At 44.4% G+C, this 11,828-nt stretch overlaps 1 protein-coding gene across 1 annotated transcript in view; it reads right to left on the reverse strand.

Moving 5' to 3' along the window:
* The window catches only part of LOC115083621 (zinc finger protein 420-like), a 42,337-nt gene that overhangs the window by 13,212 nt on the left and 17,297 nt on the right, over positions 1 to 11,828 (reverse strand). The window lies entirely within an intron of this gene.

Raw genomic sequence — 11,828 nt, forward strand, 5'->3', positions numbered from 1 at the left:
CTAGTGGTTCATTACCTGAATCAGGTTGAATGTCAGTGTAGTAGTTTGTTAACAATGTGGGTGATTGTGAGTGGGGCAGGGACCTGCTTTCCCAGGGGGTATGGGAAAGAAGGTGATGGTAGGTCACAATGACCAATATCCGCATAGCCTCTATAAATGTGAAGGGGCTGAACACTTCTTATAAGAGGCGTTTACTGTTTAGGGAACTAGGCTACCTGAAAACAGATATAGCTTTTATACAGGAGACCCACCTTCGGGCTCGATATGAAAAGCTGATGAAATCCTCTGCTTATCCGCACCAATTTTATGCAGCAAGCTCTAAGAATGCTAAGTATGCAGGAGTGGGACTTTTGCTAGGCCCACAAGTGGTATTTGAATGTCAGGGGTGTATCAGAGATCCATTGGGTCGATATCTTATACTAATTATTTCAATTGATGGGGTGGATTATACTATTGTAAACATATATGCACCTAATAAGGCACAGGGGTTGTTCTTCGAACAGCTGGGAACTCTGCTCCAGTCTCACGCTAGGGGATATCTGATCATAGGTGGAGATTTTAATGTTGTACGCTCTCCTCAAGTTGATGCCTCAAGGGGTTGTGTCTCCACTCCCCGCATACACCGGGCCAAATTGCAAGATTTGATGGACACCTGGCAGCTTATGGATGTTTGGAGAGTACACTATCCTACATCTAGGGTGTACACTTTCTATTCCGCTGCGCATCTTGCATACACCAGGATAGATTACATTCTCACGGATAAGGGGTTGTTTAATTCTGTTCATAAGCCAGATATTCATCCGGTAGTGTGGACAGATCATGCAGCTGTAGTAATGGAGGTGACTCTAAAGGGATACGATGCTGGTGTGAGATTCTGGCGGCTTAATGAATCTCTATTGCAGGAGGAGGATTTCCATAAAACCCTCAGTGACAATATTAAAAATTATTTTCAGCAGAATGCGGGGGGGGAAGTACCGGCCCCAATGGTGTGGGATGCTTTCAAGGCATATCTTAGGGGTCTATTAATTGCAAGAGGCACGTTTGTTAAAAAGCGAGACTCGCAAGCTGCCCAGGAGTTGCGAGACGCTATACAGCTACTGTCTCGACGGCATCAGGCTACAGGGTCAGGGAGGGTGTGGCTACAACTCACAAAAGCCAGAGAGGACTTAACCAGGTTAGAATCCAAATACATCACACATCAGATGTTGTTGGCGAAGCAGGCCTTCTTTGAAGGAGGCAACAAGGCGGGAAAGCAGTTAGCTAATAAACTAAAACATGTACAATTCCAGAATACAATCGCGAAGATTAAGTCAGTCAAGGACCGCATGCTTACTAACAATACAGATATTCGTATACGGTTTCTGGAATTCTACTCTCAATTATATTCACCTAATGCTAACATCTCGCAGGAAAACGTAGATGACTATTTGGCGGGCGTGTCGTTGCCCAGTCTTGCCCCTGATGCACAAGCTGCCCTGGATGCTGAAATCACAGTAGCGGAGATCTTAGATGGCATACATGACTTAAAGGTGGGAAAGTCACCGGGGCCAGATGGCCTGACGGCTAAATTCTATAAGCAATACGGACCTCTTATTGTGGCTCATTTACAAAAGGTCTATAATTCTCTTCGACAAGGTACCTCCCTGGGGCCCCAGGCGAACCTGGCGGGCATCACAGTGCTCCCCAAACCGGGCCGTGATCCAACGGTGTGTGGGTCATACCGCCCCATCTCCCTGATAAATTTGGACCTTAAGATATTGGCGAAAATTCTAGCAGGCCGCTTGAGTAATTATATCACTCTCCTCATTCACCACGATCAAGCAGGTTTTATACAGGGGAGAATGGCTGGTGATAACATTCGTAAGCTAGTTGATCTGTTGTGGATCGCTCATGAATGCAAAGATGAAGCGCTTTTTCTTTCTATGGACGCAGAGAAAGCGTTCGATATGGTACACTGGCCATTTTTATTTGGGGTATTGCGGAAAATGGGATTTGGTCCATATTTTTGTGAATGGCTGCTCAAATTATATGAGCGACCAAAAGCCTGTCTTAAGATCAATGGGGGGTACTCTGATTGCTTTGAAGTGGGGAGAGGTACACGGCAAGGTTGCCCTCTCTCGCCCATCCTGTTTGCCATCTTTTTAGAACCTTTAGCCATTAATATTAGGAATAATCCGGGAATACAAGGTTTGAAAGCGGGGGGCACTATGTTTAAATTGTGTCTCTTTGCTGACGACATTATATTCACAGTTGGGAATCCACATGTCTCTCTCTTAGAAATTGAAACGGAGATAAAAAATTTTAGTGCAGCTTCTGGTTACAAAGTAAACTGGGAGAAGTCAGAGATCCTTAACGTCACATGTTCGGCAGCTACTGTGACCTTCTTAAGATCCTTGCATCCCTTCCGATGGGCGTCACAAAAACTTAAATATCTGGGCATCTATCTCACTAGTCATCCGAAAGACCTTTATGGTAGCAATTACCCGCCACTTCTTAAAAAAATCTTCTTTGATTTAGATAAATGGCATAGACTGCCCATTTCCTGGTTGGGCCGTATAGCCACAGTGAAAATGAACATTTTACCTAAATTGCTATACCTATTTCAGTCTTTGCCCATTCCTATTCCCAATGCTGCCATCAAGCTATGGCAGAGGCGCATCTTTAGCTTCATTTGGAAAAGGCGCCCGCCACGAATCAGTAGGCAAGTGTTGTATCAAAGCAAGTCAGAGGACGGACTTAGTGTGCCTAACTTGCAATGGTATCTGGTTGCGGGCCAGGTTAGACCCATCATTGAGTGGCACGAGGCGCGGGCTGGCAAGCATTGGGTTCTCATTGAGCAGGATAGGGCGCCAGGGATGCTATTAGCAGCTATGCCCTGGCAACCCCGACCTACGTGGAAGGCCACTCAGGGGTTACTACCCACGACTCGGCATACTTTATCCATGTGGACTCAATGGAAGACGAAATTAGTGGGTTCCAGGAATTATTTTTATCTTACCAGTTTATACCACAATACCGACTTTAAGCCGGGAATCCCAGTATTAGCATTCCACGCCTGGAAGTCTCGATCCATCACTCGACTAGAACACATCTGGGGGGGTGATAAGCTGCTCTCCTTTGATTCCTTGCAGAAAGCAGTAAGCTTGCCTGCTACGGAATTCTTGGCATATAAACAGATTGCCCACTTTTGTTATACTAATGGAGTAATGGAGGATCTCTCCAGAGGGAAAACTTTATTTGAAGGGTTTTGCTCTATTACACATGGCATGAGGGGCTTACTATCAAAAATATACAAATTGTTGAATACCAGATTACTGGTTAGTCCCCGATATGCTTTGGCGTGGAGTGCTGATCTCAATACAGCTGTCTCTGCGCAAGATTGGGATCGCATATTTCTATGTGTTGGCAGGTCATCTGTGTCATCGCTTCTTGTTGAAAATAGCTATAAACTGTTGTACAGATGGTATGTTACACCAGATAGATTGGGGAAAATGGTACCTACCTGTGATGGGCGATGTTGGAGGGGATGTGACACTAAGGGAACGTTCTTACACATGTGGTGGGATGGGGATTGTATACAGCCTTTATGGCGGAAAGTGGAAGGCTGGTTGTTTGAGATGTTGGATCAACCTATAAGCCTTACAATAGCAGGAGCTTTGTTGAATGACTTTGACCAGGGAGAGCCTACGGTGGCAGTGGGCTTGTGCACTCAAGTATGCATAGCAGCCAGACTAGAAATTGCGAGGCTTTGGAAACATTCATCTGGAGCGACTTTGGCTGCAGTGCAACATAGAACGGATCAGGTTTGCACCCTGAATAAGCTTACCGCAGAAAAGCATAAACGGTTAAAAGCTTTCTATTGTATTTGGACGCCTTACCTGCAGTGGAGAGCATCCTGGACAACACTCTCCCAAACATAACGGGATTTCTGTGTATAAGGGACATTGTATATGGGACCTGTTTACATCCCCCTACTTGATGATGCAAGGTCTGGGGCTTCTGTTACCTGGGCTCGGGTGCTTGTTCCTACTCACTCTTGTTGCGCTGACTTCTTTCTGACATGTATACATTTATGCAGCTCTGCATGAACCGGGGTCTGGACAAGTAAATACTGAGCGTGCTGGTAATGACCACACGAATTTTGTATTTTGTATTAAGCAATAAATGTTGTTTTGTGGTCAGTTACAAGGGACGTTATAGGGGAAGGGTGGGAGGGGGGGTTTAAAGGGAAGAAAAATCGTGATGTAACCATTTTTGGTATATACACTTTATTCCTGTTGTTGTATTGTGCAATTGTTAGCATCAATAAAATTGTCAAACAAAAAAAAAAAAAGAAACAAAACCCAGCGAGCTTCTGGCCAAACTGAAGGAACTCAATGAAAGCAAGAAAAAACTGTTGCGTAAGCCACAAGCGGTGGAAGCGTCTTCTCGGGAGTCTTTGCTGATTGGAAAGAAAGGGGAGCCTCACAGGGCCGGGGAAGAGTTAATATTTTCAGCTGGAAAGGAGATGGTCCGCACCAGGCTAGGAGAGAAGGCCTGCAAGCTAACAAATTTCCTCTCACTGTCAGACAGCACAGGGCAGGAGAAATGGCTGAGCAGGGGAAGCAGCACCCGATGTCCAGAAGATGTAAAATCCTTACTCTGCCCTGCAAACGGATGACTCCACCGACACTGCCAACCTTTCATCAGGTGTGAATTCAATGCACATCCAGATGATAAAACCTGGAGAAGGACTACGTCACAGCTCGGCAGATATTGACAGTAGACAACAATCTAACCTCCGCCCATGTCACTGCCAGAGCCCTAGTGGAAAGAGCCCTAACCCGAGTAGGCAACGGCTTTTCAGCATCCACATACGTGGCCATGACCACTTCCTTAATCCAGTGAGCTATCGTAGCCCACGAAGCCGGTTCGCCTTGTTTCCTTCCACCATGAAGGAGAAACAGGCGATCCATCTTTCAGAAAGGTTCAGAAGTCTCCTGACATCCAAGGGACGCAGGAGGCGATACTCCTCTGCTTCCCTAGGGATGGCAAGGAAAAGGACTGATTCCAATGAAACTCCAAGACCACCTTAGGCAAGAAGGATGGAAAAGTTCGCAGCTGTAACCCCTGGTGGCACCTGAAGGAACAGCCCCCAGCAAGACAAAGCCTGCTCCTCAAAAATCTGACACGCAGAACATATAGCCACCAGGAACACTGTCTTTATGGTGAACCACTGCAAAGAAAAGCTATGTAGTGGTTGGAACGTAGGGCTTGCCAAAAAATCCAGCACCAAATTAAGGCTTCACAAGGGAACCGGTAACCTCAAGGGAGGCCGAAGATGCTTCACTCCCGTCCAAAAATGGGCCACATCAGGATGAAACAATAAGGAAACACCATTCACTGGGCCTCTGAAACCGGCAAGAGCCGCAACCTGTAACTTCAAGGAATTAAGGGCCAAGTCTTTATTCAACCCATCCTGCAAAAAAATCCAGAATGAGCGGGATCTTAACTGATCAAGGAAGAACCTTGCAATCCTCACACGACCCAAACCCTCTCCAAACCCTCACATAGGCTAAGGAGGTAGTGAACTTACGAGTGTGGAGAATATCATCCACCCTTCAAACAGGCGCGCCCTCTCAAAGGCCAAACTGTAAGATAGAACAGAGTCGGATCCTCGTGAAGAACCGGTGCCTGCTGCCCCAGATCCATGAGCGGCGGAAGACGAAAGCGGGTCTCCACCAGGAGTCTTTGCAGATCTGCATACCACAGATGCCTGGGCCAGTCCAGTGCCACCAGGAGTATCAGCCCCCTGTGGCCTTCGATCTTGCGAATGATCCTGCCCGACAAGGAGGAAAGGCATAAAGCAACTCGTCTTCCAACCAGTCCTGTACGTGAGCATCTCTGCCCAGGGACATCGGATCTCTCCTGCGACAGAAGCAGCAAGGAACCTTCGCATTGCGAGAAGTCGCCAGCAGGTCTAGGAACGGAAGGCCCCAGCAAGCCACTATCAGCTGAAACGCTCTTACATTGTCTTTTCCTGTAAAGTGAGAAGCCGAGATCATCTGTACATGTCCTTCCACCCATTCCATAAGTTGGCCTATTTCCTGCGAACTTGCTGGTTTCTTGGTTCCTCCCTGGCAATTGATGTAGGCTACCGTCATCTGCTTAGAAATGGCATCCACCTTGGGAAGACGCAAATGCTCTCACAGCTGGATCCAGGGGGTACAAGCCTTCCAATGGTTGATCCCCTTTTAAATTTGCCTCTGGGGCATCCCACTCCTGAATGGCCTCCATAACAGGGGAAAAAAACAAAAAACCAAGAGGCTTTATTGCAAGGAAACCAAAATGGTATTCTTCTTTGGTTCGGACTTCTTCAAGATCTAGGAAATCAGGGCCGGTATCAAAAGGGAAACTTTGATAAAATGAGAAAAATTGTTAGAAAAAAACTGAAAGGAGCAGCTACAAAAGTAAAAAATGTCCAAGAGGCGTGGTCATTGTTAAAAAATACCATTCTAGAAGCACAGTCCAGATGTATTCCACACATTAAGAAAGGTGGAAAGAAGGCAAAACAATTACCGGCATGGTTAAAAGGGGAGGTGAAAGAAGCTATTTTAGCCAAAAGATCTTCATTCAAAAACTGGAAGAAGGATCCAACAGAAGAAAATAGGATAAAGCATAAACATTGGCAAGTTAAATGTAAGACATTGATAAGACAGGCTAAGAGAGAATTTGAAAAGAAGTTGGCTGTAGAGGCAAAAACTCACAGTAAAAACTTTTTAAAATATATCCGAAGCAGAAAGCCTGTGAGGGAGTCAGTTGGACCGTTAGATGATCGAGGGGTTAAAGGGGCACTTAGAGAAGATAAGGCCATTGCGGAAAGATTAAATGATTTCTTTGCTTCGGTGTTTACTGAAGAGGATGTTGGGGAGGTACCCGTAATGGAGAAGGTTTTCATGGGTAATGATTCAGATGGACTGAATCAAATCACGGTGAACCTAGAAGATGTGGTAGGCCTGATTGACAAACTGAAGAGTAGTAAATCACCTGGACCGGATGGTATACACCCCAGAGTTCTGAAGGAACTAAAAAATGAAATTTCAGACCTATTAGTAAAAATTTGTAACTTATCATTAAAATCATCCATTGTACCTGAAGACTGGAGGATAGCAAATGTAACCCCAATATTTAAAAAGGGCTCCAGGGGCGATCCGGGAAACTACAGACCGGTTAGCCTGACTTCAGTGCCAGGAAAAATAGTGGAAAGTGTTCTAAACATCAAAATCACAGAACATATAGAAAGACATGGTTTAATGGAACAAAGTCAGCATGGCTTTACCCAGGGCAAGTCTTGCCTCACAAAACTGCTTCACTTTTTTCAAGGAGTTAATAAACATGTGGATAAAGGTGAACCGGTAGATGTAGTGTACTTGAATTTTCAGAAGGCGTTTGACAAAGTTCCTCATGAGAGGCTTCTAGGAAAAGTAAAAAGTCATGGGATAGGTGGCGATGTCCTTTCGTGGATTGCAAACTGGCTAAAAGACAGGAAACAGAGAGTAGGATTAAATGGGCAATTTTCTCAGTGGAAGGGAGTGGACAGTGGAGTGCCTCAGGGATCTGTATTGGGACCCTTACTGTTCAATATATTTATAAATGATCTGGAAAGAAATACGACGAGTGAGATAATCAAATTTGCAGATGACACAAAATTGTTCAGAGTAGTTAAATCACAAGCAGATTGTGTGATAAATTGCAGGAAGACCTTGTGAGACTGGAAAATTGGGCATCCAAATGGCAGATGAAATTTAATGTGGATAAGTGCAAGGTGATGCATAAAGGGAAAAATAACCCATGCTATAGTTACACGATGTTGGGTTCCATATTAGGTGCTACAACCCAAGAAAGAGATCTAGGTGTCATAGTGGATAACACATTGAAATCGTCGGTACAGTGTGCTGCGGCAGTCAAAAAGGCAAACAGAATGTTGGGAATTATCAGAAAGGGAATGGTGAATAAAACAGAAAATGTCATAATTAATGCCTCTGTATCGCTCCTTGGTGAGACCGCACCTTGAATACTGTGTACAATTCTGGTCGCCGCATCTCAAAAAAGATATAATTGCGATGGAGAAGGGCTACCAAAATGATAAGGGGAATGGAACAACTCCCCTATGAGGAAAGACTAAAGAGGTTAGGACTTTTCAGCTTGGAGAAGAGACGGCTGAGGGGGGATATGATAGAGGTGTTTAAAATCATGAGAGGTCTAGAACGGGTAGATGTGAATCGGTTATTTACTCTTTCGGATAGTAGAAAGACTAGGGGGCACTCCATGAAGTTAGCATGGGGCACATTTAAAACTAATCGGAGAAAGTTCTTTTTTACTCAACGCACAATTAAACTCTGGAATTTGTTGCCAGAGGATGTGGTTAGTGCAGTTAGTGTAGCTGGGTTTAAAAAAGGATTGGATAAGTTCTTGGAGGAGAAGTCCATTACCTGCTATTAAGTTCACTTAGAGAATAGCCACTGCCATTAGCAATGGTTACATGGAATAGACTCAGTTTTGGGTACTTGCCAGGTTCTTATGGCCTGGATTGGCCACTGTTGGAAACAGGATGCTGAGCTTGATGGACCCTTGGTCTGACCCAGTATGGCATTTTCTTATGTTCATCTCTATGAAAGAATTGTAACATGGTCCGATTCGGTTCCAACCCAGGGGGGGATTTCCCTATCTTCCAGGGACTCAGGATCTGCCTCATCATCAGTGCCATCTGGGTTCCTGTCAGGAACACCCACAGCGAACTGAGGCGGGCTCCAGCGCTGAAACATAGGACTGGAAGAGGGAGGGCCCACGGCTGAGGGTCCAACCTGACAAGATTGGGCAAAGCAGAAGACTGTGCCGGAAGAAAGGCTTGTAAACCCTGAAAAAACTCCATAAGAACATAAGAACATGCCATACTGGGTCAGACCAAGGGTCCATCAAGCCCAGCATCCTGTTTCCAGCAGTGGCCAATCCAGGCCATAAGAACCTGGCAAGTTCCATCCAAGAAAAAGCAGCCGGATCCAGACCAAATACAGAAGGAACTGAAGCGGGGCCCAGTGAACCGCCATCCCCTGTGGAGGAGCCAGTCAAGGGAGCTCCAAGGTCTGGCGTGCCTCCAGACAAATCCAAAATCAAACCATCATCAGGATGAGAGGATCTAGGTTTAGCGAAATCAGAGGAAGATGGTTCTCCCAGAGTGTCCAAACAGCGCTGACCCACGTTCGAGAACAGGTCAGGCTGAGAAAGGCACATAGGCTTCTTGTTCACCTGCGCCATCAGCGGCGATGAACGTGCGTCCAAAACAGCACGCATTGCAGTTTGCGAAAATAAGTTTTGGGTATCCTTTCAGAGTGGGGACTCTGTTTCTTCTTATTTTTTTGTACAATGAGTAGCATATTGAAATTTCTCACATGGAATGTAGCAGGTCTGGGCACCCCTATTAAAAGGGACAACGTTCTTTCCAATTTAAACCGACTCAAAGGTTCTATTGTTTTTCTGCAAGAGACTCACAAGACTGCTAATGCCCTCCAAAGCTAAAAAAGAAGGGTTTTAACCAAATATTTGTAATTCCGGGTTCCTCCCATAGTCAACGTCTTTTCAATGGCAGCAATCCCTAATAGACCCCAGGGGTAGATACATCATCGTGGGACGGGCTTCTTTTTGGCAAGCGCACTATTCTGCTATCGGTCTACAGACCAAATCAACATGACCTCTGAAGTGGTGGCTCAAGTGGTCTGCATGGATAGAGCACCTCTTAATTGTGTTGCTGATCCTGTCCTAGATCGCTCCTCCCAGGCAGTCCGCAGATCCCAGGGCTCTACCAAAGGCATCCCCATTTTTGTGTGACTCTTTTCAAGTCCTTGGTGCATGGCAGGTACTGAACCCCGGTGGCTAGGGATATTTATTTAATTTATTTATTTAAAACTTTTTCTATACCGTCATTAAGTTAAATAACCATCACAACGGTTTACAGAAGGGCACGATAAAGAGAACTATGGGTGGTATAGATTACAAATTACTCATATGCCATCATAGTATGGTAACAATGTAAAATAATAAACTAAGTGTGTAAGTTAAACCTGATTGTTAGGAACAAATTAGGCAGTATGATTTTAACATTAATATGCTTAGGTAGGTTACTAATAACTTCTAGCTTGGTGCATCCTTATCGCTCAACTATTTTTCTCCTTGTCTTTATCTTTATAAAATGCTTAATTAAAAAGCCAGGTTTTCAGATTGGTTTTGAATAATTTCAGATTTGTCTGTAGTCTTATTTCGAGTGGCATGGGGTTCCAGAGTACAGGACCAGCCAGTGACAGGGCTCTCTCCCTTACTTGTGTGAGGCGGGCTGATTTGACAGAGGGGACAGTTAGTAGAGCTTTATTACACATTGATATTACACATTGTGCTCACGCAACAGACTCTAGAGCTCATCTTGACTATTAATTTCAGAGTCTCTCTTTTTGCAGCTCCATGGTAGTGTCTGACCATTGTCCAGTGTCATGTGTTTTACGGAAACCGGGCTTTAGTCGAGATTTTTCTAATTGGCAAATGCCGTTCTGACCGATGCAAAACAAAGCCTTTAAAGAATTTTTGTGGTCTAAATAGCAGGATTATGACTCTAATAATATGCAACATCATGCTAATCCAGTTCTTTTCTGGGAATCTGCCAAAGCTGAGCTTCGAGGGGATATCATTGAGTATTCTATTAGGCGTAAGCGGGAAATGGATAAGGAAATTTTGGAGCCGACAGCTCGGCTTAATGATCGCAAAAGGGATTTCAATTCCGACTCAACCTCTGCACTCCAGCGACGGTTTCTATTATTGTGGAAATCATTGAATGGGATCCTGCATAAGAGAGCAACTTCTTCCTTATTTGCAATAAAACACAGGCTTTTTCTTCATGGCAATGGAAACCAACATCTAACAAGCACAACATCTAATCTTCGAGATCGGGATAGCAATGTAAGCACCTCTTCTGAGAGTATTGATACTAAGACTGAAAAATAGCTACAACAGTTATATACAGCAGAGAAGGAAGATACCTTGGCCAGAGATAAATTTATGAAACTGATCTCATTGCTGGTTTTGACTTTTTATTTTTTTATTTTTATCCAGTTTCAACAAATATAAGCAAGATACCTTCTTACTACAGAAAAAAAAAAAAGATATCTCAGAAATACAATATAAATATATAATTCAGGAATCACCAATCTTAGATACATCATTTTTCCAAAAAAGAAATAGGAAAACCGAGGGCCAAATTAAGGGAGTACATACAGGAATCTATAATAGAAACAGGCTTAACGAATACGGCAGAGATTCCTAACTTGGATCAATGGATCTATTATTCCCCAGGATGAGAAGGTCCGGTTTTGACTTCTGACCAAAAGGAGAAACTGAATGAGCCATTTAGAGTGGAGGAAATTGTGGCGGTGATTCAGAGCCTTCACAATTCCAAGTCACTGGGCCCTGACGGTTTACCCCCTTTTTTCTATAAGGAGTTGCGCCCAGTGGTTGTTACACAGCTTGCAGTCCCTGTTTGATACAATGGTGGCTAGAGGCGCTATGCCAAATTCTCTTAGAATGGCGAATATAATTGTGCTGCCTATAACTGGCAGGGCTCCTACCGAACCATCCGCATATCAACCAACTTCTCTACTCAATGTAGATATTAAAACCTATGCCAAACTCTTGGCCAATCGGTTGGTTGATATTCTCCCTTCTTTGATTTCTCCAGGGCAAGCAGGTTTCGTCAAAGGGAGACGTTCCAGCATAAACATCAGACATATCTCAATTTTGTTAGGCCT

The sequence above is a fragment of the Rhinatrema bivittatum genome, chromosome 2, assembly GCF_901001135.1.
Source record: "Rhinatrema bivittatum chromosome 2, aRhiBiv1.1, whole genome shotgun sequence".
In the NCBI taxonomy this organism is placed as follows: Eukaryota; Metazoa; Chordata; class Amphibia; order Gymnophiona; family Rhinatrematidae; genus Rhinatrema; species Rhinatrema bivittatum.